This window comes from Paroedura picta, chromosome 1 (genome assembly GCF_049243985.1).
Source record: "Paroedura picta isolate Pp20150507F chromosome 1, Ppicta_v3.0, whole genome shotgun sequence".
NCBI classification, from domain to species: Eukaryota; Metazoa; Chordata; class Lepidosauria; order Squamata; family Gekkonidae; genus Paroedura; species Paroedura picta.
The window spans coordinates 167,038,693-167,059,240 of NC_135369.1; the positions used below are offsets into that span (position 1 = coordinate 167,038,693).

Consider the following 20,548-nt stretch of genomic DNA (forward strand, 5'->3'; position numbering starts at 1 on the left):
CCACTCCTCGGCTGAATCCCGCCACGCTTTCTCCCGAAGCAGCCCCCGATCGCTACCCATCCTTCCCGCAGGCGGCCACGGGGAGTTGCGCGGGCAAGTCCCCTCCAGCAGCAGCCCTTCCCTCTTGAGGGCAGCGAGCCTCAACGGGGACGACTGAGGCTGCTCAGTGGCGAACGGGCATGCTCAGTAGCGGCCCAGCCTCCAATGCGACGGGCAGCGGGTTTCGAACAGCACACCGGCCGGGCTTTCTGGCAAGCGCCTGCGCACGGCAGCTCCATCCAGCAAGGGAACCTTGAATTTCTTCGGGATTCTTGATCTGCAGTGCAGAGCAAAGCAGGGGGACGCGTTGCAGCAGCGGCGGCTGCTGGGTTTGCAGAAGAGCTCCAAAAGGGATTTAAGCCGGCAGAGCAAGAGGCAAACCCGGAGCGGCGGGCTCTCGATCGTGCCATAGTATCTTAATTATCTTTAAAAAAAAATCCCCACAAAACCAGCAAAAAAAAATTTCCCAAAGGAAAAAAAAAAAAAAAAGCTTCACCGTGAATTTCAGCCTTTGCGTCAGGGGACAGCGCACGCCGCCAACTGTGAGTGTTTTTTTCCTGTGCTGGGGGCTGTGGATGGCAGGCGGCATGACTCTCTTGGCGCAACTTACTACAGGCACGGGCGCGGGGAAATCCGACTCGAGCGAGGGCTGGCGGGGCATCCATCGCCTTGTTATTTGCGGGAATCAAGGCGAGGGGGCTGAGCAGCCTGGGGGTGGGGACCAAAAAAGCAGGCTGCGAGTATGAGCGGAGAGCATTTGGGGAGGGGGCATGAGAAGCAGGGGAAGAGGCGGGAGGAGATCCTTGCCAGGGGTTTCTAAAAACCCATCAATAGAAGCTCCCCCCCAACCCAACCCCACAAATCTGTAGAGGACGCCCATCTGGCAAAGTTGCTTTATTGACTCTTGCCCATGCAAGCGGGAAAAGGAAAGACGCTGTCGGATGAGTTGTCAGATCCGCCGGAGAGCCCTTGTTGTGTTGTGTTGGTTGGTTGGTTTCCTATTCCTGCCTTCCTCCTTGGATCTCCCGCCGCCCCTCGCCCCCCCCCCCGGTTGTCAGAGGAGACATGGGGGCCGCATTACATGGGAGACCTGTGGGGCATCTGTCGGTCCTTCGAAGCGTCGGAGCGACACGCTTAAGGTCAGGTCGCTCTCCCAAATACCCCCACCCCCCACCCCCCGCAGTGTTTACAATTCATCTTTGCAACCTGGCATGGACGCCGCCTTTCAGCCTTCGCCTTTTCCTTCATCGGACTGACTTTTATTTTGCGGACCCAATTCCCCCCCCCCCAGCAGTTTTAAGAAACGATGCAGGCAGCGCTCCCATTTCAACTTTGCTTTTTTCAAAAAGGATCTCAAAAGCGAACGTCGATCTCTTAAGTTAACACTTTGCGTGTTGCAAGCTGCTGACAGCCTTTGCCATTTCAACAGATTCGAGTCGGTGGTGTCCGGGTTGGTCTGAAGGACCAGTGCAAAATCGGAGTCCAGTCGCAACCTTCAGACCAGCCAAAGAGTTGCTCCAAGGCGCGAGCTTTCGTGTGCGTGTGAGGAAGTGTGGCTGCACACGGGAGCTCACGCCTCGAATCAATCTTTGTTGGTCTTAAAAGGCGCCGCTGGATTCGGATGTTGTTGGCCATTTCAGGTCGCTCGTCAGAAACATCAGGGGAAAGGGTCAATTTTTTGTTTTCCAGCGGGAAGGAGAGCCTGTTTTTTAGGCGAGAGGCGAGAGAGAGACCATTCTCCGCAGGGTCATCCCATCATTATGATTTAAAAAAAAAATCTGGGCACACTACTGAGCGAGGTGACTTCCGACTTGCTGGGATCGATTCCCTCCCCCTCTTTTTAAAATGTTTTTATCTCCCCCCCCCCCCGCCATATCGGGAGCACGCGATTTGGGTGCACGCGCAGGATTATTTTAAGGAGCGGAAACCTGGCCTTTTTAATTTTCTTTCGCGGCTCTGTGCGGGGGTGTGCGGGAGCGCATGGGAACCATGCTCCCTCACGACACTCGCCAAAGCGGCGGGGGAGGGGAACTACGCGGAGAGGACTGGCGCGGAGAGAGAATACGCGGGCGCCTGTGAGGGGGACAACTGTGTGAGGCGACACGAAGACCACAACCCGCCAAGCTGTGTGTGTATGTGTGTATGCGTGTTTTAAAGAGGTGACTGAAGCCCCAGCCCCAGGGAGATCCGAAAAGGGAGTCGCGCGGGAAGCCGGGCGTTCTACTCGGCGACGCCGCAGCCAATCAACGCGCGCTCTGCTGTGTCTTCCCAGGGGGGAGGGGGGATGTTGAAAAACAGTGAGCCAACCCGCGCTGCTCTCTGCAGTGTTCTTGCGCTCATTGGGACTGCAGGTCTAGGCGCGCTGGCTTGGAACCGGTCGGGATGCCAGCCTCCAGGGGGGACCTGGGGATCCCCCGGAATTACAGTTTCCTCGCTAGCCAACAGAGATCCATTCTCCCGGGAGAATGGGGGTGCTTTGGAGGGTGGCATGGTGACCCAGTGGAGGTCCCTGGCCCTCACCTCCAAGCTCCATCCCCAAAATCTCTAAGAGTTTACCAACTTGGAATTGGTCATTCTGCCCCACAATTCCCCACTGGTGGCCTGGAGGGACCTGGGAACCCTACCTGGAAGCAGGCCCCTGAGAACGTTAAAAGAACTTGCTTCTGTGGAGATGCCTCTTCTTGGTTCCAGAAATGGGCTATAATGGATGAATGGAAGGCACTCGTTTATGAAGGGGAGACACCCTGGGGCATTCACTGATGTCTTTCAGTGGCACCTTGCTGGGTTTTTTTATTAAAGGGAATTTGGACAAGCACCCCCTCCCCAGCAACACTTCCATTCGCTGAAAAGCAGTGCATTCTGTTCATCACACAGTAAGGGAATGAATGTGTTTAGAACAATTACAGGTTAAGTGGGCTTTAAGTGTTTAGAACAATTACAGGTTAAGTGGGCTTTACCTTGTTAGAAGAGCCATGGCCAAGGCTGGATGCCAAGAAGATATTAGGATGAGAGGAAAGTAAAGGGGCGTGGGAAGAGAACGTGTCATGCTGACCTGTTGGGAAAAGCCCACCCACCACTTGAGCCTTTGGAACTGATGGGGAGGGTGTTGATGGAGAAACAGTTTTCTGACAGAAGGATTCATAGCGCAGTTATGCCAAAGTTGAGATTTAAGCAAATGAAGCTTTAGGATGCTTTGGGCTGATCCTGCGTTGAGCAGGGGGTTGGACTAGATGGCCTGTATGGCCCCTTCCAACTCTATGATTCTATGATTCTATGATTCTAAGTCCTTGGCTGCCAGTCAGTGCACTTATAGCTTCAGTGTTCTTCCCTTACCCTAAGCAAAAACCAAAATAAAAATAAATTCTCATGCTCCCGGTATTCATTCCCTGCATTACACTGCTCCGAAGATACTTTCTCTTCCTAAGCTTGCTGCTGGCATTCTAGAAGAGGATGTTTTAGTCTCACGTTAACCTTGAGCATCCTCTGCATCCACCCGGCAAGCTTTTGCTGTTGTTGAACTCTCTGCATAGCTACTACGGCAAACCCTGATCTCCCTCTCAGATCCTATTCACACTGCATGGCGTATCTCCTCCAGATCAAATTTCCTGTCCCCCCCCTCCCCTTTTTTTTGACTGTATTTGTGCATATAGCGCCCAGCAACTCCCTTGCCGGGAGATCCCCTGCTCCTACTGAATTCCCTGGTGTCTTTTACCGGAAGCCACTGGCAATTCAGGAGCCCCTTCATCCAGCCAGATCCATTCCCTCCCCCCCAATCTGTTATTATTTGGTACACAGTAGGCATTGCCCTCCTGTAAATTATACTGCACTGTTCCTCTAGATAACTAACTGCATGGTGCAAGGCAAGAGACGGGGAGAGAGTGATTCTCTGCCATTTTCAAATCCCAGGACATCCCACCAAGTGAGCAGATTGATGGACAGAAGGTGGCGGGAAATGCACAGCCGTTAACCTTATGTAACTGCATTAAAGGTAGCTGCAGGAGGGACCGACCTGAAGATAAAAAGGGGGAGGGGGGAGGAAGAGATGAACCGGCAGGCAGTCTCGGCTGGACGAGAAAGCCTCAGTGCCGGAGAGATAAGACGGGCCATTCCAAAAGCACCCCAGTCCTTTGAGTTGATTTTAATGCATTTGGGCTCACCCTCTAGCCAAGAGCACCAAGGCTGCCGCAAACCCAGCTGACCGAAGTACTTCCTGTGCAGTTGACCCCGTTGACCTTGTTGTGTGCTGGCTTGATAATTGACGCCTTGGCTCTCTGAAGAGCATGCCCGCCCGAGCATCTGCTCATCTGTTGGGGTTCTGTCCTCCCTCTCCATCAGAGAGAAAGCATTTACGTCGCCTGTATCCATCTCCCCCTTAGGGACAAGTAATGCAAAGCCCTTGCGTCGGGGCTGTATCCCAAAGAGGATGCCTCCGATCTTTATCTCACTGTGTGTTTTTTCCCCCCAAAACAACAACAGACAAACAGAGAAGACTACCCTGAGGAGATAGGGGGAGAAAGTGTCACTCTGACTCTTCCTTTTAGGGCTGAAACTGGGCATTGTTTAGAGATGACACCTCTGCAGGATTTGGGAGGCAGAGAACATTGTGTCTTTCCCCCCTCCCCTCCATGCTGGTTTTATTTGGAGTGCCTGAGTCTTTTGGTCACCACAGCATCAGCCACGGAGTGCTCTGTTGTTTCGGCTGTCGCTCACTGCAGAGCGCTGGTGTGAGGGCACCTCAGCTGCATCGGGCTACTGCTGCACTCAGGGGTAGCCTCCCTCTGCAGTATTGGGGGGGGGGGAAGGAATCATTCCCCTTCTCTTGTAGCAGGGCAGTTTGCTGAACGCAAGCCATGCCCCTTCATCTAAACCAGCACTGATTTCCTAGCCCCCCGGGGAAATTGGGTCATCCAGAAAGGAACTGTTTAACAATCAAGGCAGTTACAAGAACCTAATTCCGTCCCACCCACTCTTCTGCCAGTCTAGGGAAGGGGCAAGAAGGACTAGTCCTTTAATCTCCAAATGCTTTTTGCAGGGCCACTTAGGAAATGATCATCAGTCGACCACATGTGAACTTTTCGACAAGGTAGGCATTAGACCTGCAGGACAGAGACACCTCTTGGGGCGATGATCTCATAAGGCAACACCGTACCTTTTGGTTATAAATATTCTTTGTGAGCATAGGTTATTCCCGTGTCCGGTGCTACGAGGCTCTTTCGAGAGACGTCAGGGTTTGTTCCTTCCATAAAGGAAGGAAATTAGCGCCAATATGTTACACGGAAGAGCATTGCGTTATGGCTTCTTTGTAACAAAGTAATCTAAACGGTGAGAAGCTGGGGCAACACTGTTGTGGTCGGGCATCAACGTTACATTGTTTAGTAGCACAGTCAGTTCCCATCTGTGCCTAGCTCAGGCGTTGCGTAATAGTCTTTACCATCTTAACGGGCACAGCACTTTGACGGGGAGGGCGTGTTTCTAAAAGACGAAATGACTTCCACAGTGAGCTGCCTCGACTGCATTGAATAAGAAGTATAACTAGAATAAGGTTAAGTTGGGTATTATTGCGGGGGGGGGGTCATTAGTGAGTTTCTTTTTTTTTAAACTTAGCAAGAGTGGTTTTACATAATTCAGCTGATTTCCTGCAAGGCCTGGTGCTGATCTGAGGGACTACGGCCATCAGAAGTCTGTAAATGTGACCGATGGATGGATTGTTTAGGCCTTCTCCAAATAAGCCAGTGTAGCATATAAAGACTTAGAAGAAGAAGAAGAGTTGGTTCTTATATGTCGCTTTTCCCTACCCGAAGGAGGCTCAAAGCGGCTTACAGTCGCCTTCCCATTCCTCTCCCCACAACAGACACCCTGTGGGGTGGGTGAGGCTGAGAGAGCCCTGGTATCACTGCTCAGTCAGAATAGTTTTATCAGTGTCCTGGCAAGCCCAAGGTCACCCAGCTGGTTGCATGTGGGGGAGCGCAGAATCGAACCTGGCATGCCAGATTAGAAGTCCGCACTCCTAACCACTACACCAAACTGGCTCTCAAACTGGCACTTACACAGTGCAACCAAGTATAGAGTTACTCCAGCCCATGTGTTTGGTGCTGATAATATGCTTTGACCTCTCTAAAAATAAAAACACTGGGGTTTGTGAATTGCCACTTTTATATAAGGGATGGATTTTTGTTGTTGTTGTTAGTAGTCAATATTCAACTGGGGTGTATGCAGGTGCAGCCTATAGACTTTAGGATAAAAATATATCTTTTTCTATCAGGAAAGCATCCAATTGTTGACAGACGCTCAAAACATTCGGATGGTTTCAATGGCACCTTTCTTAGAGTGAAAATGTTTTCCAATGCAAAAAAATAGGTCCAGAGTTCTGAATTAAATGCTTTCTCGCAATGGTCAGCATTTTGTTTGCTGGAGTGTTGCATAATCTCACTGCTGGAAAAGTATATGCTAGAGATGCCTGTTAACATCAAACCACAGTAAGCACCACACAATACCACTGACTGTTGTTTCAGCCACAGATATATCTCCTCCTTCCTTCCTTCCTTCCTTCCTTCCTTCCTTCCTTCCTTCCTTCCTTCCTTCCTTCCTTCCTTCCTTCCTTCCTTCCTTCCTTCCTTCCTTCCTTCCTTCCTTCCTTCCTTCCTTCCTTCCTTCCTCCCTCCCTTCCTCCCTCCCTTCCTCCCTCCCTCCCTTGCTTCAGGGATTCTCAGTTCAATAGGAAGAAACTGAACACATTTTCCTATTTGGCAATAATTACCCATTTGCCTAGAGCCTCTTGTGGCGCAGAGTGGTAAGGCAGCAGACATGCAGTCTGAAAGCTCTGCCCATGAGGCTGGGAGTTCAATTCCAACAGCCGGCTCAAGGTTGACTCAGCCTTCCATCCTTCCCAGGTCGGTAAAATAAGTACCCAGCTTGCTGGGGGGTAAACGGTAATGACTGGGAAGGCACTGGCAAACCACCCCGTATTGAGTCTGCCATGAAAACGCTAGAGGGCGTCACCCCAAGGGTCAGACATGACCCAGTGCTTGCACAGGGGATACCTTTACCTTTACCTTACCCATTTGCCTTGAGTGAAGTAGCTCTTACAAAATCCTAGTCTCTTGCTTCTGTACCAATGTGCTTTTATCTTCCAGCCCACCTTCCTATATCATCCTGGTTTCCCATCAGTTTTCTTTTCCCACCTTTCCTTCCCTCGTGGAAAAAAGAGGCAAAGTTAGGCTACTTGGCAATATTGAAATGCGGAATGGATCCTGTTCTGTTATTTGGCTGCCTGGGCCATAGTTGCTGAGGTATCCAAGCGTCCATCCATGCTGATTTCCGTGCTGGCTGAGCATCCTTCTGCTCTTTGGCCCTCAGATGTTGGCCCAGCTTTCCTCCCCCACTTTTAGTGCCATCTGTCACCCACTATTGATCGGGGTCCCTGATCTTCAGGCACTGCCCCCTCTGTGCTGCTTCTCCCTGCCATCCTTCTGCTGACCTCCATTCCAATCAAGAGTATACAGTATTTTTTTTTTAATGATCCCTCTGGCTTTTCTGCTTGGTTTCTTTTTTTTTTTATTGAACTGCTCTTTCTCAGCTCTTTGTCTCTCCTACCCTTTTCTTTCCTCATATCATCTCCAAGTTGTCTTCCTTGGGGTTTGAATTACCTTTGGGTTACTTGCATACTAGTTCCCCTTCCTCTTAAAGGTTTCCTACCTTAGATTCCTAGCTTTTAGACTCCCTCCGCGTACATTTTCCCAGCCAAATTTTCCTACACCCCCTGCAAAATGTTGTCGGGCTCCTAAAACTGTGATTATTCCGGTACATCACTGGAGGGCTTTTCCCACTGATCCGTCTCATGGTGCATAACTGATGTGCTTAGGGACTGTGCTAATTTTTGAACCTGGAATGGAGAATTACATAACGAATTGGAATGTGCAATTGTACAGGAGTATTTTAATATTCAAGCTAGATGGGGCTGAAGTAATGACCTGCCTTTATGTAATAAAAATAGTGCAATAAGAATAGCTTTTCCTCTGCTGTATCATGCCTAGTCCATCCCATTTTTTCACGTGCAGGGAGATGGGTTAGGATTTGTTTGTGTGCATGCAGTGTTTTTACAAGCGCAAGCCAGAACAAGTGACGACTAAGTTCACTGTACTCAAGGATGTCACTCAGTTTAGAATTGTGCTGCTGGAGTCCCAAAGGCTAGGGTCAGGAAAAGCTTTCCAAGTTGACTCTGTTGATCGCGTAAACTGCCCCCGAATATGATGATTGCTTGAATCAAACCAGAGACCTGAGTAATTTGGCCAGTAAGTGCTGGCTCACTATTCAGAATAGTCTAGAGCAGTAATGATCACCTGAACTGGAGACTCTGTTCTCTCTGGCGAAGGCAACCGCTATGCAGCTTTGCTGGCTGAAACAGCTCAGAATCGTTCCTAGTTTATTAATGCACCTTGAGGATTTGAGACGTTAGCTGGAGCAATGATGTGACAAGCAAATCATTTGTCATAGAACTAGTGCCGATTCTGCACATGTTGAATCATGCACTTTCAGCGTATTTTAGAAGTAGATCCTTCTATTTTGCACAGGAAAATTGAGCTGCAAAAGCACAAAGGAAGTATATCATCTAACGTGTGCCAAACTGGCCTAGGAGAGCCGGATTCAGATACTGTTCCCCCCATCAGTGCCCAATTAGCTGCACTCTCTTTGTCTTGGAAGGCAAGTTGGTTTTTATACCCTGCTTTTCACTGCCCAAAGTGGCTTACAATCACCTTCCCTTCCTCTCCCCACAAAAGACCTGTGAGGTAGGTGGAACTGAGAGAGCTCTGGTAGGACTGCCCTGTGAGAACGGAACTATCAGGATTGTGCCCAAGGTCACCCAGCTGGCTGCACGTAGCAGAGCAGGGAACCAAACTCGGCTCTCCAGATTAGAAACTGCCACTCTTAAACACGACACCAAGATGGCTCAATGTCAGATATGTCAGGCTTAGGAAAAAACGCTTGGTGTTCGGTGCTGTAAACCCTGGTTCCTTTTCATAGTGGTCAGTTGGCCCTGGGAAAAATGGAAAGGTACTAATTTGTCAACACTGAAAATTACTATCATCTGAAACCTTGAGTTACTTATTTCACGGTCTGCGTCTAAACACAAAATTTATCATACTGTACTTTTACGTCGTCAGTGCATTTGAAACGGTTTGGATATTACATATCAAGAAATCTGTTTATGCCAAATGTTATTGCACGACAGTGTGCATAGTTCCCATAATGTCTGCTCTTTTTCTCAAATGCTAGCTAGCAGACTGGATTACTTTTCCTCTTGGGCTTTGTCTGCACCACAGAAGTTCCAGCACAGTCTAGCATTTGGGGAGTCAATCCAGTCTTTCTAGCTTGGGTGGAGTGTTTTCATAGTTCTAGGATTAGCTAACAGTCATCATGCCTCATCCTGCTAATGAAGATGATTAACCTATGTTAATCCAGTAATGTTTATTGATCTTTACATATACAGGCATATGGATGGCTATATAAACAGATAGAAAGATGCACAGAGAGATATAAGCAAATAGATAGATTTCTATTCCAAGGAGCTTTCCGTTAAAATTTCATACAGGTGAAATGCCCTGATCAGGCTAGCCCGATATCATCAGAATGTGGAATCTACGTAAATAAGGTTGACCCTGGTTGGGGCTTGGATGGGAGACCACCAAGAAAATCCTGGATTGGTTTACAGAAGCAGGCAATGACCGTTTATGCACTGGAGGTTTCATGCCAAGCTGAAGGCTGGAGTTTTGGTCGTGGCAGGTTGCCCCACCTCTTCCTGCACACGCATAGGGGAGCATTTGGCCTGGTGTGCCTCAACTGCCCCTGATTTCTGCTCCTGCACGGGAGCTGGGGCACTGAAGTTCCCAGTGCATAAATGGTCAATGGCAAACCAGCTTTGAATTCTGTTGCCTTCAAAATCCTTTGGGGTCACTAGGGCCCATTATGCACGGCCGCCGAAACGGCGATTTCGGGTCACATGGAAAACGCGGAGGGGGAAGACGCGACGCATACCGGTTATACACGGGGCGGGGCGCGACGGCGGCAAAACCCAGAGTAACCGATTATGCACGCGCCGATCCGGGCGCCGCTTCTGGTTGCGCCCCGCTCACCCGGAAGCTGCGCTTTCTTCCGCGTTTCACTGACGCGGCTTTTTCGGCGGCATGCACCGAAGCTGCAGCTGGTTGCAGCCGGCTCCGTGCGTTATCCGTGATTTTAGTCGCCGCCATTCCACCCCGAATGTGCGCTAAAACCCCCGTGCATAATGGGTCTATGAGTTGGCTGCAATTTGATGGCATTTTCTGGCTCCGCAGATCAATGCTTTGCATTGGACTAGATGACCCATGAGGTCCCTTCTAACTCTATTATTCTATGATTCTAAGGATAGAGCCAACTGTAAGAGAGAAAAGAGGAGTGTGTATGCAGGGAGGGGGCGGAGGAAAACAAAGGATGGATGTGAGCTTAGGGTTAAAGAGTTTGACCCACAACTTCATCAGAAAAGGGGAATGTGAAGGCAAAAGCATGGTGTAAAACAGAGAGATGGCACACTATCGATATCACTTCAGATAGCTGCTTCCATAATGGGGAGAGAGGAGATCATTCTTAAGGGGAAGCATACTGTATGCCTGGATACAAAATCATGAACTATGCAGAGAAAAATATTATCATGGTTGCCTTTTCAAGTTGTCTTTAATAGAGCCGTTCCTAAGAATATTTTCACTTTTCTAATTGCATTGACTTTAGTGGATTTAGAAGTATATAACTTTGCACAAGATTGGACTGTTGGTTATTTAGGGAACACAGAAGAATGTTTGGGTTCTATCTGGTTGTATCATATTGCCTTTCATTAATTTATACCAAGACTCAAGCAACAACATTCCTTAATAAATATTTACTTTTTTCTAAGTATATTTTGATCAGTATCCATGACAATACAAATTGCTGAATTTCAAGAACAAGGGTGTCGTTGTGGTTATTGTACAGTGAAATAGCATATCAGGCTATAGAATTTCATCCCACAATTGCAGCCTGTAGGCAGATTCCAGCATACAGAAATAGTAATCCTTGACTCAAAACCCTAGTGGCAAGCCTCTCAAAAGTCAAGTGGTATGCCAAATTGCAAAACAGTATAATAGACATAGTTGAAGAGTAGAGCCGTATTTATATTATGTTGTTGTTAGGTGCGAAGTCGTGTCCGACCCATCGCAACCCCATGGACAATGATCCACCAGGCCTTCCTGTCCTCTACCATTCCCCGGAGTCCATTTAAGTTTGCACCTACTGCTTCTGTGACTCCATCCAGCCACCTCATTCTCTGTCATCCCCTTCTTCTTTTGCCCTCAATCGCTCCCAGCATTAGGCTCTTCTCCAGGGAGTCCTTCCTTCTCATGAGGTGGCCAAAGTATTTGAGTTTCATCTTCAGGATCTGGCCTTCTAAGGAGCAATCAGGGCTGATTTCCTCTAGGACTGACCGGTTTGTTCACCTTGCAGTCCAAGGGACTCGCAAGAGTCTTCTCCATAGCCTTTATAGGAAGGTTATAAAGAGAAAATCATGTACTGGCATATCCACGTATATTTTGAATTAACCTTATGGTACATCTTGATCAATGTTAATGGTAATATTTATATAGTATCACATTTTTTGACATTTTTGCATGAAAGTCCACAGTATCCTTTCAGGTCCTTCTGCACCGGCTTGATATTTCATGTGCCATAAAGTCTCCTTAAAAACACACACAATAATTAGAAAATGGGAGGAAAAGATATACCAAGAATAAACAAGAGTGAAACCCATTAAGCGGGGGTCATCAACCCCAGACTGCGGCCCGGCATCAGGCTGTGAAGGCCTCAGTACCGGGCCGCCGGTGGTCGCGCCTACCTCTCCCCCCGCCCCCAGCGAGAAGCTCGCCAGGCCGCAAGCGAAGCAGCGATTGAAGCAGCCACTTAACTTGCAGCCCGGCTAGTTTCTTGCTGCGAGAGGGGGAGGGAAGAGGCAGGCTTGGTTGCCGGCACACCGGCGGACGCAAACAAGTATGTGCGGAGCTGCCGCGCATGCGCGTTTGCGCCCCCTGCATATAATAGCCACCTCTTCCTCAGTAATATCAGGGCTCTCTCAGCCTCACCCACCTCACAGGGTGTCTGTTGTGCGGAGAGGAAAGGGAAGGCGACTGTAAGTCGCTTTGAGACTCCTTTGGTTAGAGAAAAGTCGCATATAAGAACCAACTCTTCTTGAAAGTGACTTCAGGGCTGTTGGGGGGGGGGGGCTGGGTCTGTAGGTACCTGACTTCCACCTTCCCTGAATTTTTAGCTTTCTTCTATTTAAACAACATGAGTGCTGTCAGACACAGACACAAGGAAAAACCCGCAGGCAGTATTCTATTCCAGCTAAGCAGATCTTCTCAGATCTCCGAAGCTTAGCTGGGTTGGCCTTGGTTCCTATTGGGATGGGAGACCACCAAGGAATGCCAGGGTTAATTTGCAGGGGCAAACAATACAAGCTACTTCTGAGTGTGTCTTGCCTTGAAAACCCTATGGGGTTGCCATGACTCAAGCTGTGATTTGAGGCAAAAGAAAAAAACAAATCTATCAACTGAGACGGACTGCCACCTATTTCAGGCTTAGAGTGACGTCTGAAACACGAGAGGACTGACAAGCCTTTGGGCACTTGTTTTTCTGTTGTATTGTGAGTGAACTTTATTAAATTAACTCAGCCTTTCTCAGCTTTTCTACTGTTGAGAAACTTCTGAAACCCCAGGAGTGGTGTGATTGTCCTGAATCTGGTTGGGAAGCATAGCTGAGTACATACCTACCTGGGGGCCCTCCCCTTTCTACCCCCTCCAGGCCCATCATTGAGCATTTGGGGAGGGAGGAATGCATCAACATCTATCCATCTATCCATCTATCCATCCATCCATCCCACTTAATATTTCTGGTAAGCCCTAGGAGAAGGAGCTGGTCTCATGGCTTAAGTGCCACTCAGCACTTAACACCCACTCAGGGTGGTTGTCCCGCCCCTGAGTGCCTCCTCCTCCAACTGGCTTGTCAGTCTGTCCAGCAGCCAGCCAATTGCCGTCCGTCCCCCACCGCTGGACACCCGTTCCTTCTTCCACTTCCCTCCGAGGCTACAGATCCCTGCTATATGAGAGCTGCCCCTGCTGGTGAGTTCCCTTCTTGGGGATGATGGAGCAGGGGTTGAACTTTTCATTTTTATTTTATAATTAAATGCTGTAATTCACTTTTCCCTTTTATTGTGCTATGAAATGCTGTAAATTCTTAAAAGTGCCCATTCAGTGGTTAAACGTTTTTTGTGACGATGCAAAGTTCTTTAATGTTTTGTCTTTTTACCTTGGCTCTGTAACTTAGCTTCTGGAACTATGTCTTAATCAGAAGGCCTTGTGAGGAGGATGTACTTAACCATCTCTCATTTTGTTTTTCTGCAGTTGAATAAAATTATAAAAGGTTTTCCAGTCTAGTGGTCACTCTGGGTACTGCACACTAGGCAAACGATCCCAAAACTCCCAGACCAGGCCTTTCCAGGTCCTGGAGGGAGGGAGAGGCCATCTGCAGAGTTCTTCCGCCCCCACACACTCAATCTAGCGCCCGTTGTATTCCTGAATGCAACAGGCTTTGTCCCGAGTGACTATATATGGTCATGCCACCTGATAAATGTTTTAACAATTTTATTTTAAAATATATAGAAAAATTAGTTATTAACCTGGTTGAGAACCCCTGAATTAACTGGAACTTAAATTTTTGCTACTATATATTAACAGGATGTTCCAGTCCTATACCTTGTAATCTTATCCCACAACCACAAAAATATGCTGGGCAAACACACCCTTGATGTCATACATTTTTCGGTGTGCCTTTTGGTCCCATGCGGCACCCTTCAGCAATTTGTTTCATTGCTTGATTATCCTTTCTGATAAAAATGTACTTAATATCAAGTTAGCGATTTCATTAACAATCACTGAGCCAGCTCATCCCTAAAGTATTGTTTTAATTAAATGTAACCAAGCTGTTATTAATTTTAAAAAATCCTGTAAAGGATCTGTATCTGTGCTTTCAATATTTTATGACATAATTTTGCTGTGACAGCACATTACCGGCAATGAAGATTTCTAATAAGATTGCCTAGGAAAATTTGTAAAAAACGCCAAACCCCAGGCTTTATATTAAGTGGTACCCACCATAGCCAGAAGGATATCTCCTCTGCATGATAGGTCTTAGGAAAAAAATCTTTTCATTTAAGAGAGATTTCTATCCAGGCCAAATTAATTTGGATGGGAACGTCTTGTTCATAAAAGCTCATAATTAAGAACACAAGTTGCTTGCAATCTGTCGAGGTTTGTTCCCATGAAGTCCTGAAAAATGAAGAATTCTGCTTAAGCCCTTGAAAAGCTCTTTATATTCAAAGTAACAAAGGACTGCCACATCTATCAGTTGATCTGTGGAATGGGATATTGTCAGTTTATCAGTCAACCAATGGCTTATATTTTGTGTCAAATATCCCATGGTACCAAGGATACCACTGTAGTTTACTTTTAAAATATTTTCACTATGGTGCCATTGTTTGGAAAGGTAGTAGTGAAAATTTATTGTCCTGTATTCTCTAGTAGTTATCACAAGCTTAATTGGGAGGGTGGATTCTGGGGCATTATAACCCACTGAGGTCCTTCTCCTCCCCAAATTTTGCCTCCCACAGGCTCCCCCCCACCCCCACCCCACATCTCCAAGAAGTTCTTGACCTGGGCTGTTTCTGCACTGGAGGCTTTGCGCTGGGCTGCAGGCTGGAGTTTGAATTGGAGCAGGTGGCACCACCAATTCCTGCTCCTGCACAGGGGAGCATTTGGCCTGGTGCACCTCGTCTGCCTCAGTTTTGTGCTCCCACACAGGAGCCGGGGCAGTGAAGTTCCCAGTGTGGAAATGGTCCTGGAGTTGGTAACCCAAATAACTATATTTTTTTATCCAGTAAATTCCTGCCGTCTCATATCATAATCATAGATGCCATCGTCATAGGGGATTTCAGACTAAGCTGGCCTCTTCTGTGTGACTCTATGACAATCGCTTCTAGCACTGAATAAATGTGTTCAGTAAACCTAAAAACCAGTTCAGGATCGTCAGTTCTTTCACACCATTTTTTCAACAATGTCTTGCACAAATGTGATTAGTCCCTCAAAAATGTTACTATTAAAGAGTTGGTCAGATGTTTCAGGGGATGTAACAAAAGAAAACATCTCTTGCCTTGAAAGCCTTACAGCAGTGGTCCCCAACTCCTGGTCCGGAGACCGGTGGGTCCCGGGCCGCAGCTCCTTCTCATCCTCCTCCCCACCCCACCCCGGCTGTTGCCTCAGGAGCTGCCCTGCCACTCTGCCGCCGGCTCACCTTTGGTGCTCTCCAGCGGCCACCATGGTGGGGGCTCCCCCTCTGCATGGCACTGCACAGCTGCTGCTGGCAGCGCCCCCCAGCGGGCAGCAGGACGTCAGGGGCGGCAGCGGGAAAACAAGTGGAGCAGGGGCTCAGGCAGCGGCGATGTCCCTCGGCAAAAGACTACCCCCCCCCCCGGGTCTCAGTAAAATTGTCAAGCTTTGACCGGTCCCCAGTGGTAAAAAGGTTGGGGGCCACTGCCTTACAGGATCCCCATAAGTCAGCTGTGACTTGACGGAAAAACGAAGGGAGCTTGAACTCTGTCACCTATTGTGAATGTATCTCTGATTAATGGAAGAAGAGGGTTCACTTTTTATCACTTCCTACCTATCAAAACATTGCTCTTCTCTTTACGTCACTTCTTAGTTATCCTGCTTGTGATTATGACGAGTTGACTAACCTGTGTTAACTGGTGACTAATCCATTTTTTTTTGCATGTTTGTGTATGAAGACATTAGAGACAAAAGTACTTGCTAAGCATGGACCCTGTAGTGTACAGTTTTTTTTTAAAAATAACCAAAATTACATGCAATGAATTTTTTAATTGCCTTTTCTTTTTTTACTAATGATAGAAAAGGAGAGGAATAATATATTACAAATTCAGAAAGCAAAAATACAGAAAATCAGAAAAGCCAAAAGACCTTCCCAACAGGATTTTGAAGATTTTAGTTCACCCTTCTTCAACCGCCATTCTGTTGCATGCAATGAATTTTGTCAGGTACCCAGATATAAATAGTTCAATCAACTGATATAATATTCCTTATAGCAAACTTTCTCAGCTTCTGTACCATTGAGAAATCCCTGAAACGCTCTTCAGCCTTTGAGAACCCCCAGAAGTGGTGCAATTGTACAGAATATGGTTGGGAAGCAGAGCTGTGTACACACCCATTCCGGGGGCCCTCCCCTTCCAAGAGCAGGTTGATATGGCTATGTATGGTCATATTATCTGATAAACGTTTAACAAATTTAAAATATATATTAAAAATAGTTAACTCCCATCCATTTAGGAAAACCAGGGCCATCAAGAAACCCCAGTGTTTCATGAAACTCTGGTTGAGAAAGCCTGACTTACAGGTTCACATTTATTGCCAACAGGTTTATTTAGAACATGGCATGTACCTTGAGTTTAGGCATGACGGCTGGAGACCTTTTGGGAGGTGTGAGAGGTGTTTGTTCTGAATGGCATCTCGCTGTCTTGGAAGAAGCAAAAATGTATCCTAAAAGACTTGGCTTTGACCTGGCAAGCACAAATAATTGCAGTTGTGTGGGGTGCTTTTTCTTTATTGCACCTAATACATGAGCTATACAGTCTCCTGATGACAGGACCTTGACAGGAACGTAATAACCATGCAGACTGATGTCGTGACGCATTTCCCATGGGAGGTACCTGAGAACCAAGAGTTGGAAATACCACTTGGTGCAGGATTCAGCGATGTCTCTGTTGGCTGGGACTGGGTGCATGAAGCATGTTACACTATTTGGTCTTGGCTGGACAAGGTTCCAGCCCTTCACAAAGGTCTGTGTATAATCTGTAGACCCAAATGGTTTGGGCCTAGTGTATGATTGGAGTGCCTTAGCCACGTAGTCCATTTATTAGGGTGCACAGATAAAGGTCTTCTTTTTTTTTAATCACTGATCCATAACTATGGGACTCTCTTCCCTGAGAAAACTAATTAGACTAATTAGCTTTTCAGTTTCTGTCACCAAGTGAAGACTCCTTTTATTAAAGTAGGGCTTTAAAAAAAAAAACCTGTTGCATGTGTTTGGTTTTGTTTTTTGTTTTTAATGTTGGCAATCAACTGCTTGTTTTAGCTGAATTTCCATTGTTGGAAGCTTGGCTGAATTTTGATGTTGTTGTTGTTAGGTGCAAAGTCGTGTCCGACCCATCGCGACCCCATGGAAAATGATCCTCCGGGCTTTCCTGTCCTCTACCATTCCCCAGAGTCCATTTAAGCTCGCACCGAATGCTTCAGTGACTCCGTCCAGCCACCTCATTCTCTGTCATCCCCTTCTTCTTTTGCCCTCAATCGCTCCCAGCATTAGGCTCTTCTCCAGGGAGTCCTTCCTTCTCATGAGGTGGCCAAAGTATTGGAGTTTCATCTTCAGGATCTGGCCTTCTAAGGAGCAGTCAGGGCTGATCTCCTCTAGGACTGACCGGTTTGTTCGACTTCCAGTCCAAGGGACTCGCAAGAGTCTTCTCCAGCACCAGAGTTCAAAAGCCTCAATTCTTTGACGCTCGGCCTTCTTTATGATCCAACTTTCACAGCCATACATTGCAACTGGGAAGACCATAGCCTTGACTAGACACACTTTTGTTGGCAGGGTGATGTCTCTGCTTTTTAGGATGCTGTCTAGATTTGCCATAGCTTTCCTTCCCAGGAGCAAGCGTCTTTTAATTTCTTTGCTGTAATCCCCATCTGCAGTGAGGCTGAATTTTAGTGTCATCTTATTACCAGATCTCTGCTTTTGCACAGGATTTTAGGTTTGAGGGTTCTTTTTCTTTTTCTCTTTTTTGGGGAGATGTGTGGCTCATTATATACCATATTTCATATTGTTTCCCCTCAAAACAATTTAGAAGTTCTAGAGATGTTTTAATGTTAAATAAACTGAACAATGAAGCTGAGAGAGGAACAAATAAAGTATGCTTTTGTCATTTCACATGTAGCTGAAACAGATTCAGAAAATTCTTTGATTAAAAGGGGGGAGAAGTTTTGGCAAGCTACTTTGTCAATAACGTAGCAAGAACGAAGTTAAAAATTTGATGAGCAAATAGAAGCAGTTTCTCCAAAACTTTTATACTAAGAAGTATAACCTGCTAATAGTTCCTGATATGTAGCAAACAAAATCTCTTTGGTTTTAGTGCCTGGTTCATAGTACTTTGTCTTGTTTGTGAAAAAGAAGGTATTTCTGGGACTCAAACTTCAAAATGTCAGAGAACATGTCTTTCAGAAAGTGCTTCCATAACCGGGGAGATTAGCAATTTGTTTTCACGGCTAGAAAGTTCGGTTTGTCATTATGGCTAGACAGATCACTTCCTTTGTTCCATGCTTGTTTCATCATTTTATGGTACAAAGAGTTCCATTCTGCATCTTGCCGTTAATTCACTGCACTTTTCTGTGTAATTGCCTGGTGTGGATGTAGACACACTTTTAATATGTCTTTGATACGAGTTGCCATCTGCATCTCATTAGTACTTCCATGTTGATGTTATGTACTCAAATTATATCCAAGGTCAACGCAGAATGCATAATGTACAGTATAAGGAATACACAAGATGCTTCATTCCGCAGCATGGACCAATCCGATCAGAATAGCATACACCAGGGAAAACTAGCCAGTAAGAAACCAGAAGCATCTCTCCTTACCATGGGGAATTTTGCCAGCTTAACTATTTATCCTGGCCTCATTCTATGTAAAAAGGGTCTCAAAGCACTACTGAAAACATACTTTGTTCAGAGACCAATGCTGCTTTAATGTGCAGAACAAGGATTTTAAGCATTACAGTATAGAGCAGGGCTGATCAAACAGTGGCTCCCCAGACATCCATGGACTACCATTGCCTCTGCCTGCATATATGGTAATTGCAGTCCATGGACATCTAGAGAGCCACACTTTGGCCACCCCTGGTATAGAGCCGCCTTAGGCCAAGGAAATACTAGTGTCGAAACTCCTTGGAAATAATAAGAGTCTAGTCAAAGAAAGGTAATACACATTGTTCCCACATAGCCATAGGGTGCTTATGGACAACACAGTAGCCTCGTCGTGCAATGTAGCTAGGTTTGGATGATAATGATAATGATAATGATAATGATAATGATAATGATAATGATAATGATAATGATAAGAAGAAGAAGAAGAAGAAGAAGAAGAAGAAGAAGAAGAAGAAGAAGAAGAAGAAGAAGAAGAAGAGTTGGTTCTTATATGCCACTTTTTCCTACCCGAAGGAGGCTCAAAGCGGCTTACAGTTGCCTTCCCATTCCTCTCCCCACAACAGGCACCCTGTGGGGTGGGTGAGGCTGAGAGAGCCCTGATATCACTGCTTGGTCAGAACAGCTTTCTCAGTGCTGTGGCGAGCCCAAGGTCACCCAGCTGGCTGCATGTGGGGGAGTGCAGAATCGAACCTGGCATGCCAGATTAGAAGTCTGCACTCCTAACCACTACACCAAACTGGCTCTCATATAACAGCTTATATCACCACACAGATTGCCTAGCGTTCTATGTTGCATTTCTTTTTAAAGCCAAAGTCAACCTGGCATGGCTGTAATTCAAATTAGTAAAGGGGTAGACAAAAGAAGAAGGAGGAGAAGGAGAAGGAGAAGGAGGAGAAGAAGAAGAAGAAGCAGCAGCTACTTTCCCTTTTCCCCCAAATTGGTTGTTTTATTGTTCAAAATACTTTTTCCCAAATTCCATTTTTCACTGGCAAGATGAAAAGATAAGAGGAATATATGGGGATTCTCTGCAGGTGAAGAAGCAGGTGACAGAATCATTCGGAACTGAAATTGCTATATTCTCTATATGAAAGGGAATTGCCCCATCCATCTCTCCTCGGTTGACCAGGTTGACTGTTTAAAATGAGGAAAAACAAAGGCAGGTCTCTGAACAGTTTAAGATTGTCACCATCAGCCTGAGCTTCTTTGTCTGGCTTGGCTAGTCACCAGCCTGCCTCACAAACTTGATCCACGGCTAAAATGTCACGTGGAGAGAGTATGGAATAGAAGTATAAACAAGTAATAAAAATCCTCATAAAAATGAATGCTATATTGATTGCTGGCACAGACAACAAAGGGGCAGAGACACAGGGCTGTTTCTGTACTTGGAAGATGCTGACCCTCTGTCATTCGGCCCAGTCAAAATGCCAATTTCATGAACTTGTCATAATTCCCACATCCCCTGTGTAGTCTTTGCTGGGAAAGCTACCTGAGATCTGGGGGATTGTTGTTTTCAAGAGTGATATATTCATCATAAAGTTTGTAGAAAGTTGGAGGAATTGGTTTACCGACGGGTCAGTACAAAAGGCTTTTCTATTTATTTTCCATTTCCCCCATTCTGCTTGTAGTGATATTTG

At 46.6% G+C, this 20,548-nt stretch overlaps 1 protein-coding gene across 1 annotated transcript in view; it reads left to right on the top strand.

Annotated features, from left to right (window-relative positions):
* Positions 1 to 268: 268 nt before the first annotated feature.
* Positions 269 to 20,548, top strand: part of VSNL1 (visinin like 1) — a 117,595-nt gene continuing 97,315 nt past the window's right edge. The window contains exon 1 of the mRNA XM_077311112.1: positions 269 to 581. The gene's annotated coding sequence lies outside the window, so the exon portion shown is untranslated. The remainder of the gene's footprint in view (positions 582 to 20,548) is intronic.